At 31.1% G+C, this 9,081-nt stretch overlaps 1 protein-coding gene across 1 annotated transcript in view; it reads left to right on the top strand.

The window, feature by feature from the left end:
- Positions 1-3,111: 3,111 nt before the first annotated feature.
- Positions 3,112-9,081, top strand: part of LOC107456062 (uncharacterized) — a 61,621-nt gene continuing 55,651 nt past the window's right edge. The window contains exon 1 of the mRNA XM_016073821.3: positions 3,112-3,259. The gene's annotated coding sequence lies outside the window, so the exon portion shown is untranslated. The remainder of the gene's footprint in view (positions 3,260-9,081) is intronic.

Here is a 9,081-nt window from a genome sequence, read left to right as displayed (position 1 = left end):
TCGGGTGTCAGAAATCGGAAGCCATCGAAAAAAAGTTATGTTTATTCAGAGAAAGTATGCTTTTGTGTCCGATTTAGTAACTCAAAATACAGTTTGCACTAATTAATTAGCATATTTTAGGTCACCCCCATGAACCATTAAGAATTAGTCCTAGAACATGAAGATCCGATTATTAGATCAAGAAAGTTTCAGGGTGGATCAAAAATTTTAGGTAGATCAAATCAGGTAAATAAATTTTTTTTTGCACTGTACAATAGATTTGGCCTAAATTGATCTGCTCGGTCATTTCTGTAGTTGAAAGCAGGAGTTTCGATTCGTTGATTTTGCGGTTCTCAACTTTTTTAGTTGTGTGGACCACCAATTTTGTAAAAAAATTATTAATTAGTGCAATCGCTATTTTAAACTATGAAATCAGATACAAAATCGTAGTTTTGTGGATAATTATTCCGATGACTCTCACATTCGGGTATAGTCATATGCAGCTACAACATGGTCCTAAAACTCTAGTCAGAGAGAGTGTGAAATATTTGAATGGAATATTTTTTCTTTTTATTACGCGGAAATTCTTCCTTTCTTTGTTCCTGAAAACAGTTTTAGAAATATAGTAAATTTCTAAAACTCTCTCTTTATTTTTAGATTCAGATGTTAGTCATCCCTCATATTATATTGATAATCAAGAATATGAGTAGGGTAAACTAACCAGTGAAGGAACAATTAAGCTTCGCTTGCCTTTTAAAAAATCATATTAATATCAAAATTCGAAATTGTAGTTAAATGACAGTGTCAACATATTTGTTATTAATTGCAAATTATGTAAAAAAAAATTTTAGAGAGCTTACATAATATTGTTTAAAAGTTTTGGAGGTTCAAATAACAAGTAGTAAGAAGACCAAGTGAATGAACAGTTCTTACCAGTGAATGAACACCCAGTAAAGGAACACTTAACTTTGGTTATTTTTTAATGCTCTTTATGAATTTATAAGTCATACAAATATTTAAAAACAAGTCTATTCTTGAAATTATAACATATAAATACTTGGAAAACGTTAACTTTTTTTTGTAATCATGAATTGAAAATTAAAGTGTCAACATATTAACACATACTGTTCGTTCACTGGGAAATCTATGCCCACTAAGGGAACATGTCTGTTCCCTCACTGGTTGGAAGTTGCTTTTCGTATTTTTAGCATACTTTTGATGCGGAACATCACTAAAGGTACAAAAAATTAAGGTTTATCTTTTATTCTCATTAACTTAGAAGAAAAACCAGTAAAGGAACACTTGTTCCTTCACTGGTTTTTCATCGTTTGGTGATCCAGTGAATAAACACCCCCTTTTCTCAGTACTTTATTATGCTATGATGCTTAAAAAAATAAAACGCAACTTCAATAACTATATTTTGAATTCTTATTTTCACATCGAGAAAAATATAACAATTACATGCAATTTATTCCACTTCAAAACATATAAATACAAACACTTACCTTATAATTTTTTCAAAGAAACAAGGTGTTGCAGGGATAATAACAAATTCAAAATTTTTCCAGAGAAGTCTATTTGACCAGGTAATCCAAAACATTGCTAGATGACTTCCTATTGTTTGGCAGTAAGCTATTGTTACCAATCAATCTAAAGAAAAACTTTCAAATTCTTATTTTTTATCAATATATATGAAATGTTCCTTCACTGATTGGTTTACCCTACATCGATAAAAATGTTTATTTAGATAAAATGCGTTTTTGTGTTAAATTTGTAATTTGTAACATCAACTGCACTGATCACACCTCGAGCTAATAAGTTAGCATCTCAGTATTTAAGAAACCGATCATTATAGATCAAAAGTTTTTTTTTACTTTCATCTTTTTTTAATGCAGATTTTACTGGCTACAAAGTGGTCTGAAGCACAGCAGTCGCAGACAGATATAATAAAAGGAACATACAGTCGAACTCGTTTATAACGAGCACAAAGGGACCGTAACATGTACTCGTTAAATCCGAGTGCTCGTAATAAACGGGTCCTTAAGGCAGGCTTGCAACCAGAAGAGGGGTGGGGGGTTGAGAGGTCAAATTATTGAGTTTACATAAAATTTCATTAATACTTACTTACTTTAATTAATTTAATTAAATACTTTTCTTAATTTAATGATAACTATCCCCCCAACCAGCAAAAAATTTCTAGTTGCGCTACAGTCTTAAAGGAAAGAAGCAATAAACGGAAAGAAAAATAAAGGAAAAGATTCTTACCAAAACATTTATTTTTTTCATTAATCTACATATTTAAAATAGTAGTTTGTTAGCTTACTTTGAAGTTTCAGTTCGCGGTTTTTTTTTATTTTGCGCGCATTTCTTATCATTTTGAAAAAAAGATTGCAAGACAGAAAAATATTGCTCGCTAAAACCGGGTCTTGCTCGTTAAAAGCGACTTCTGTTCCATAGACTTAACATTGATCCAACCAAATATTCTCGTTTCCCTCGGTAAATCCGAGTTCTCGTTAAATCCGAGCTCGTTATAAACGAGTTCGACTGTATTCGTGTCTAAAGTTCATATTAGATTTTTTTTATAAAAGAAAAAAATTATAGGGAACAAGCTTTAGATAGTAAAGTTAATAGTCATGGGTTAGAGTCTCCTTGCCTTCAGGCTAACCGTGGGAGGTTCTCGTGGTCTTCCTCTCCATGTAACGCAAATGCGGGCTAGTTCCATCAAAAAAGTCCTCCACGAAGGCAAATTTCTCTCTATGCTTTATCCAGGAGTTCCCTTGTCTTCTAGATTGGGTTCAAAATTACAAGGCTACGGAGTTGAATATTATTAGTCATAAGCCCAAAATTGGGTCGGCTGCTCAACGACTGTTATAAATAAGAATTACAAACGCATGAGTACCAAAATATAAAATTAGGGTCCTCCTTGTCTGAGTGGTATCGCCCGCCAAACGCTGTGTGAAGCATGGAGGTAGCGGGTTCGAATCTCGCTGCTACCTTTGATGTATCTTCGTATTGTCCTCAATATTGTACTATCTGTCTTTCAACTTGACAAAGGTTTATAAGCCTTAATTGAGCACACAAACCTGCTATCCATGTTGTATCAATAAAATAGCATAACATAACGACTGGACTTGTTTAGCTTGTTACCTCTCCTACGAACTATGTTTATATCCATGAAAAATATTCAGTTAATACGTAGTTAAAATGAATCAGAAGTTCTGTGCAAATTGGATTTTAAAGGAAACCAAATTTAAAACTTTCAGCTCTCAACAAGCGACAGGTAAGTCTTAGAAAAGTAGTTTTGAAATTCTCGAACATGGCTCTATCAATATTTAATCTACTTTTTTTTTTTTATTTATTTTTTATGTGTATCAGGGACTACTTTAAATATAAACTTATTAGGTTTAAAAAAAATTTCGTGGGGTAGCATATGTATGCAATATTTGAAAATGGCCAATTATATGCTTTTATTTTTTTATTTTCCTCTTTTTAGTTTTTTCTCGCTTGAATTATCATTGTTCTTTTCAGATTCAAAAAAAAATTAAATAAATAAATAAATAAAAATAGTTCAGAGTACTTTTTTGTGAATTTCTGATCTATTATTCCCTTCTATTCCCCATTCCATTTTTCATAATGAAACTAATTATGTTTCAATTTTTCGTTTGTTTTAAAAAAACTCTTCAAGTCACTAAAGTTTCACCAAAAAAGATTTGTTATTAGAAAATCAGCAATAAAACAGCAATGAATGTGGTAATTAATAATATTTACGTTGAACTACAATTCCAGAATTTTTTACTTTTTTTCTTTGATATAATTTAATTTTATTTTTCAAAAAAAAGCTAAAATTTAATAATATAATAACAAATTACCTATAATTAAAGCAAAGGTTTTAATAATGCGTATCCAGTGCTTGCATTGAAGCTTCGTACTCTGCCGTAACTTGTCACGTCATAACCCACATTTTTACAATTAAGCTACAAATTTTTTTGCCGCATCTACTACAGAGAAGGTAAAGTGTTGCAGCTAGGACCAATTTAAATGCGTTTTTTTTTTCATGCAGATCGTATTCATTTAAATAACTCAAAAATTTTGGGCGAAATACATTAAATGCCTGCCTGCTAATAAAAAATTTCTGTAAAACAATATTGTCATGCACTTCCGAAAACAAATTAGGGAAAATTGATTCAAGGTACAACATGACATTGCATTTTGAACCATTAAATGTTGCATCTTGGATAACATATACTTATTTTGCGTATTTGTTGTCTGGACCTCTTTGACGATGCGCCTTAAAAGATGCTTAGAAATTATATTCCGTTTGCCATTGTTAGTGGCCACATAAATATAAATTTATTATTAAATTAATTTGATAACAATATATTGATGAAATTTGTAATGCTCTCACATTAAAAGTTACATGTATTGAAAGCAGCCAGACAACACCGCGAAAATGAGCCAATGCCTTCATTTCACTTTCCAAACGTCTGAAAAAGTGAACCTTTTCACCAAGCTTTTCCGCCAGTCGCCAACTCAAGCTGGATGAATAACATGAGGTCCAAAGTACAAGACTTTCACTTATTATCTAAGAAAGAGACCATTTTCTGAAACAGAATTAGAGCTTTTGTTAGACATAATTACAGTTGATAATTTAAATTTTAACAAGGATTGAGTTTAAAATTTTCGTGTAATATTCCTCTTTGTACTTCATTAACAAAACTCAATTCATTCTGTTGTTGTTTCTAATGACACTTGGACAAATCAAGGTCACGAGCTATAGTCCTTTTTGCGAATTAATTCATGTCTACCTGTCGTTTAACAAGAGAGCAACGCAAGGGTGAAAGTATGTCGTAACTCAGAACCCCACTGATAGATGGCAGCACCACTCATTCGTAAGACCATTTCCTCAATTTAGGCATAGACCTGAAGGCGCTGAAATTTATTCCAGATCCGTGTACCCATGGTACTGCTCAGCGGAAGACCACAAGACTTATTGATTCCACAGATTTTACGAGCACTTATATCGTATGCACTCGGTGGGTCTTAGTGGAATCGAGGATCGAACCATTGCCTCTACGCAATGGAGTCCGATTCTGTAAAGTAAGATTCTGTACCGTAAAGTACTCGACTTCGCGTGCAGGTCGTTGGGCTTCCGAAGCGGGGGTGTCATCCCTTCTGCAGAGGATCAAAATTGTGATGGTATGTCGTCGGGTCATCCTCAAGAATGTTTCCCAGACCATCGCCAATAGTCCATTTGTGCAGCTCTAGTGCGACGTAAATGAACTACAACCTTATGTTTGGTACACTAAGGCAAACAGAACTATTTTATTTTTTATTAAAAAAGTTTTTCTTGGTGTCTTCATTATTTCAAATTAATTTCCATGATAGATTTAATTTTAGCTAATTAACCACAACCTACTTTTTTCGTGAATAGTTTTCGTAATAATGTAAGAATAGTAAATCATTCATCCACGAATCTTTTACCCCAAGCAAACTTTCATTTGCATAAATATTTCTCATTAGCTTTGTTCGATTAATCTTTTTAAAATGTCTAACGTTCGATTATTATTCCCTGTGGCTGACAAATACTAAAAATGTCATCCAAATCCCATAACCATTCGATAATACTCCCCCTTAAATGAGAACTCATTTCCTAACGAATTACTACCAATAATCAGAGACAGCCGGAAGCGGTCATCTTAACGGAAACTACTTTCTGTGTCCGAAGTAAGTAAAAAGACAAAATGGTGAGGAATCGAAGAAAAGCTAATTTACATACAGATATTGTAAGGTTGCGTTTGATGGAGTTTTGTTCTTTTTCACGAAAATGAGCCAATTAGCGAATTACCTGAAGCGAATTACCTGACTTAGTTTAGGAGGAGAAAATTGGAAAAGTTATAAAAATTCTTGTAGATGAATTGTTTCGTTTCGTAAGATGGAATATTTCAATTTTTGGTGTGCATATTCTACTTCATTAAGTTAAACCTGACAGTTGTGATGAAATGGTAATTTGATTTTAAAAAAGCGGAAAAAAGCGAACACGAAAAGTAAGTTGTAATAATGTTAGGATAAATGCTAAATGTGCTCAATTTACATAGTGTACAAAATAAGAGGAAATATTTCTTTAATTTTTCATAAAATCCGTCTGAATCAAGGGTTTATTCCTACTTATTTCAACACCATGAAAAAATCATACGGATTCAGAATAGTTTCTATTTTTAAAAAACTTTATAAATCTAAAAGTGCTCAATTTATATGTAAAGTGTACAAAATAAGAGGAAATATTTCTTTAATTTTTCATAAATCCGTTTGAATCAAGCGTTTATTCCTACTTATTTCAACACCATGAAAAAATCATATAGATTCAGAATAGTTTCTTTTTTTAAAAAACTTTATAAATCTAAAAGTTTTTTTTCTTTTTTTTTTAACTTTTTAATGCAAACCCAATATCTTGAACTAATTTTCTTAAATTTACTGTATATTTTTACGTAGAATGTAGGTAATAATTCAAACTAGTGGTTTGTGCCCCCTGCTCGCTAACGCTCGCCAACCCCCGAAAATTGCTACGCAGTCTTATATGGTTTGCTTCGCAAACCAAGCTCGCTTCGCTCTCTACTAACTTAGGTGCATTGCAAATGCACAAAATTCTAAGAATTCAAAAGAATCATTCAAATCCATATCACAACTTTTTTTAAAAAAAAAATTACATCTTTTTAGTAAATACTAAGTCAATTTCTAGTAAATACTAAGTCAATAAATTTGAATTCAAATAAATGACATGTAATTCGTTAAACCTATTAGAAATGTGCGATAGTATAAAATCTTAAAGCGTAACAGCACGACTGAGACTCATTTTTCAATGAATAACTAATAACAATAATAAGACAAATAAATTCGTGATATAAATCAAAAATCGTCAAATAAATTCGTAATGTATAAATTCGAGAAAAAAAGCGCTCTCGACAAAATACTAAAATGGAAATCTATCGACAAAGACTACTCACTTCTGCCTAGCTTAATAGTATGAGATTGCGGCAGCTGATAATGCTCTTTCTGGTTATTCCAGTTTCCGTTTTTAAAAGCGTTATATGTTGAGCCACCTCAGCTTGATTTGGCATGTGACATTTTTAGCGGCAATCATTGGTCGATTTTCTAGCGTTGCCATTCGGGGAGTTGTAATGAGGCTTCTTTTTTGTCGACGTGTGAAAGAAATATATATATATAGATACCTTACGTAACTTAAGAAATTTTTTTTTTGACATAGAAAATTGGTGCAATGATTGAAGTTGATTTACTATTCTAGTCTAAAATAATTGATTCACAATAGTAATTGAAAACCAACGTATGTTTGATACAAATTTAATTCTGTTAATAATTTTAGTATATTAATCATGCGAAAAAGAATCCTTCAAAATAAAAAATATGTTCATGAATCATCATCGATTTAAATTGTTCAAAGCTATAAACAAAACAAAAGAAAAAGATAAAAGTAATTCATCTTTCTGCAGTTATTTAAAAGATATAAGACATTTATTTTCTTACTTGCAAAATTTAGAGACATATTATACTGTATTTTAACACTAAACATGCCATAACCGATCAAATGACAGTTTAAGAACTTTTACATTGGAAATGCGCTTATCCTCTTGTCGCTTTTGCACATTTGACTTCATGACTTTTTCTAACAATTATATACAGTTAATAATCCATTATTATTTTTTTAAATATTTTTTTCGTTTCGAATAATACTTGTCATATACCTATTTCCACAACAACAGGTCATTTGACCCGGAGAACAATTTATTGCTTCATAAGGTGATCGGATCAGAAATTACGATGCAATGCATGTTCAACGTATTGCATTTGATTATAGTTGCACATTTCTGCAAAGACTGTTGCGTAGTTAGTTCAATCCGAATAACTGTGAATTCAAATTTCAAGAAAGTACCTAAAATTTTAGATTGGTATTTTTGTGTAATAAAAAGCGACAAATTTGGTAAAGTTGTTAATATTTTATTTTGATAGCTTTACTTCATTTCTAATTATGTGTTTTTTATCCAGAAAAAAGTCGAAGTAATCAAAACAGCTCAAGTTCTTAGAAGAAATAACACTAATTATAAGAATTATAATTCTTATATATTCTTATAATTATAAGAATAATTATAAGAATTATAATTCTTATATATTCCTATAATTTTAAGAATAATTATAAGAATTATAATTCTTATATATTCTTATAATTACAAGAATAATTATAAGAATTATTCAAAAAATAATATTTAGAAGAAATATGTTTGCGGAAAATGTAAAATGGAAACACCCTGTGTATGTAAAAAATGCGTTGAGCAATTAGTTAAATTCTTATTCTTTGAGTTTGTAATGCATAAAAATTGGCAATATACAATTTTGTTTAATTGAAATAAAGGTTTTTTAGTTTATTTCATTCCTAACATCCATATTTCCTACATTCAATTATGAAACATAAAGTTCGGTAATTTCACCGGCTATGGTCATGTTTAACTCCCAAGTACTACTAGAAAAAATGTCCCTTAAGTTTTATTCAATATCAATTTAAACTATTAAAAGGAAAAACAATACGTTTAATTAAATAAATTATTAAAATAAGTAAATAAACATCACTACGTAGTCACATTAGTCATTTTCGCTAAATCTTTGAATCCAAAAATAAGGCACGGTTCTTGAAATAGAGGAATGACAAATAACGTTCTCTGTTAACATCTTTTTCTTAGAAAGAAAAAAAAATAGACAGAATATATAAATCACGAACTTTCATCCCGGAGAGTGAAAAGGCAGCCCGACGCAGCCATATTTCCTTCCTTTTTCTGAGCAAGCGAGGCACTATTTCCTTCCGCGCTATAAATTCATTCAGGGCGAGAAGACGAGAGGTCTTATCATAATCTGCTGACCATACGTGAATGTTCCATTCTTCGAAAATGTATTCCATATGGATCGGCTCAATCTTCACATTATATGCGAATAAAATCAGCAGTGATATTTTCTTATTTATTCTGTAATTCTATGCTGCGAAATAAAAATAAAAATCAGCAGGCGAGAATTATTGACTTAGAAAATTGAAAACGAAGG

The sequence above is a fragment of the Parasteatoda tepidariorum genome, chromosome 3 (genome assembly GCF_043381705.1).
Source record: "Parasteatoda tepidariorum isolate YZ-2023 chromosome 3, CAS_Ptep_4.0, whole genome shotgun sequence".
Lineage (NCBI taxonomy): Eukaryota > Metazoa > Arthropoda > Arachnida > Araneae > Theridiidae > Parasteatoda > Parasteatoda tepidariorum.
The sequence above is the reverse complement of the archived record's forward strand: the minus strand, read 5'-3'. Positions and strand labels throughout refer to the sequence as shown.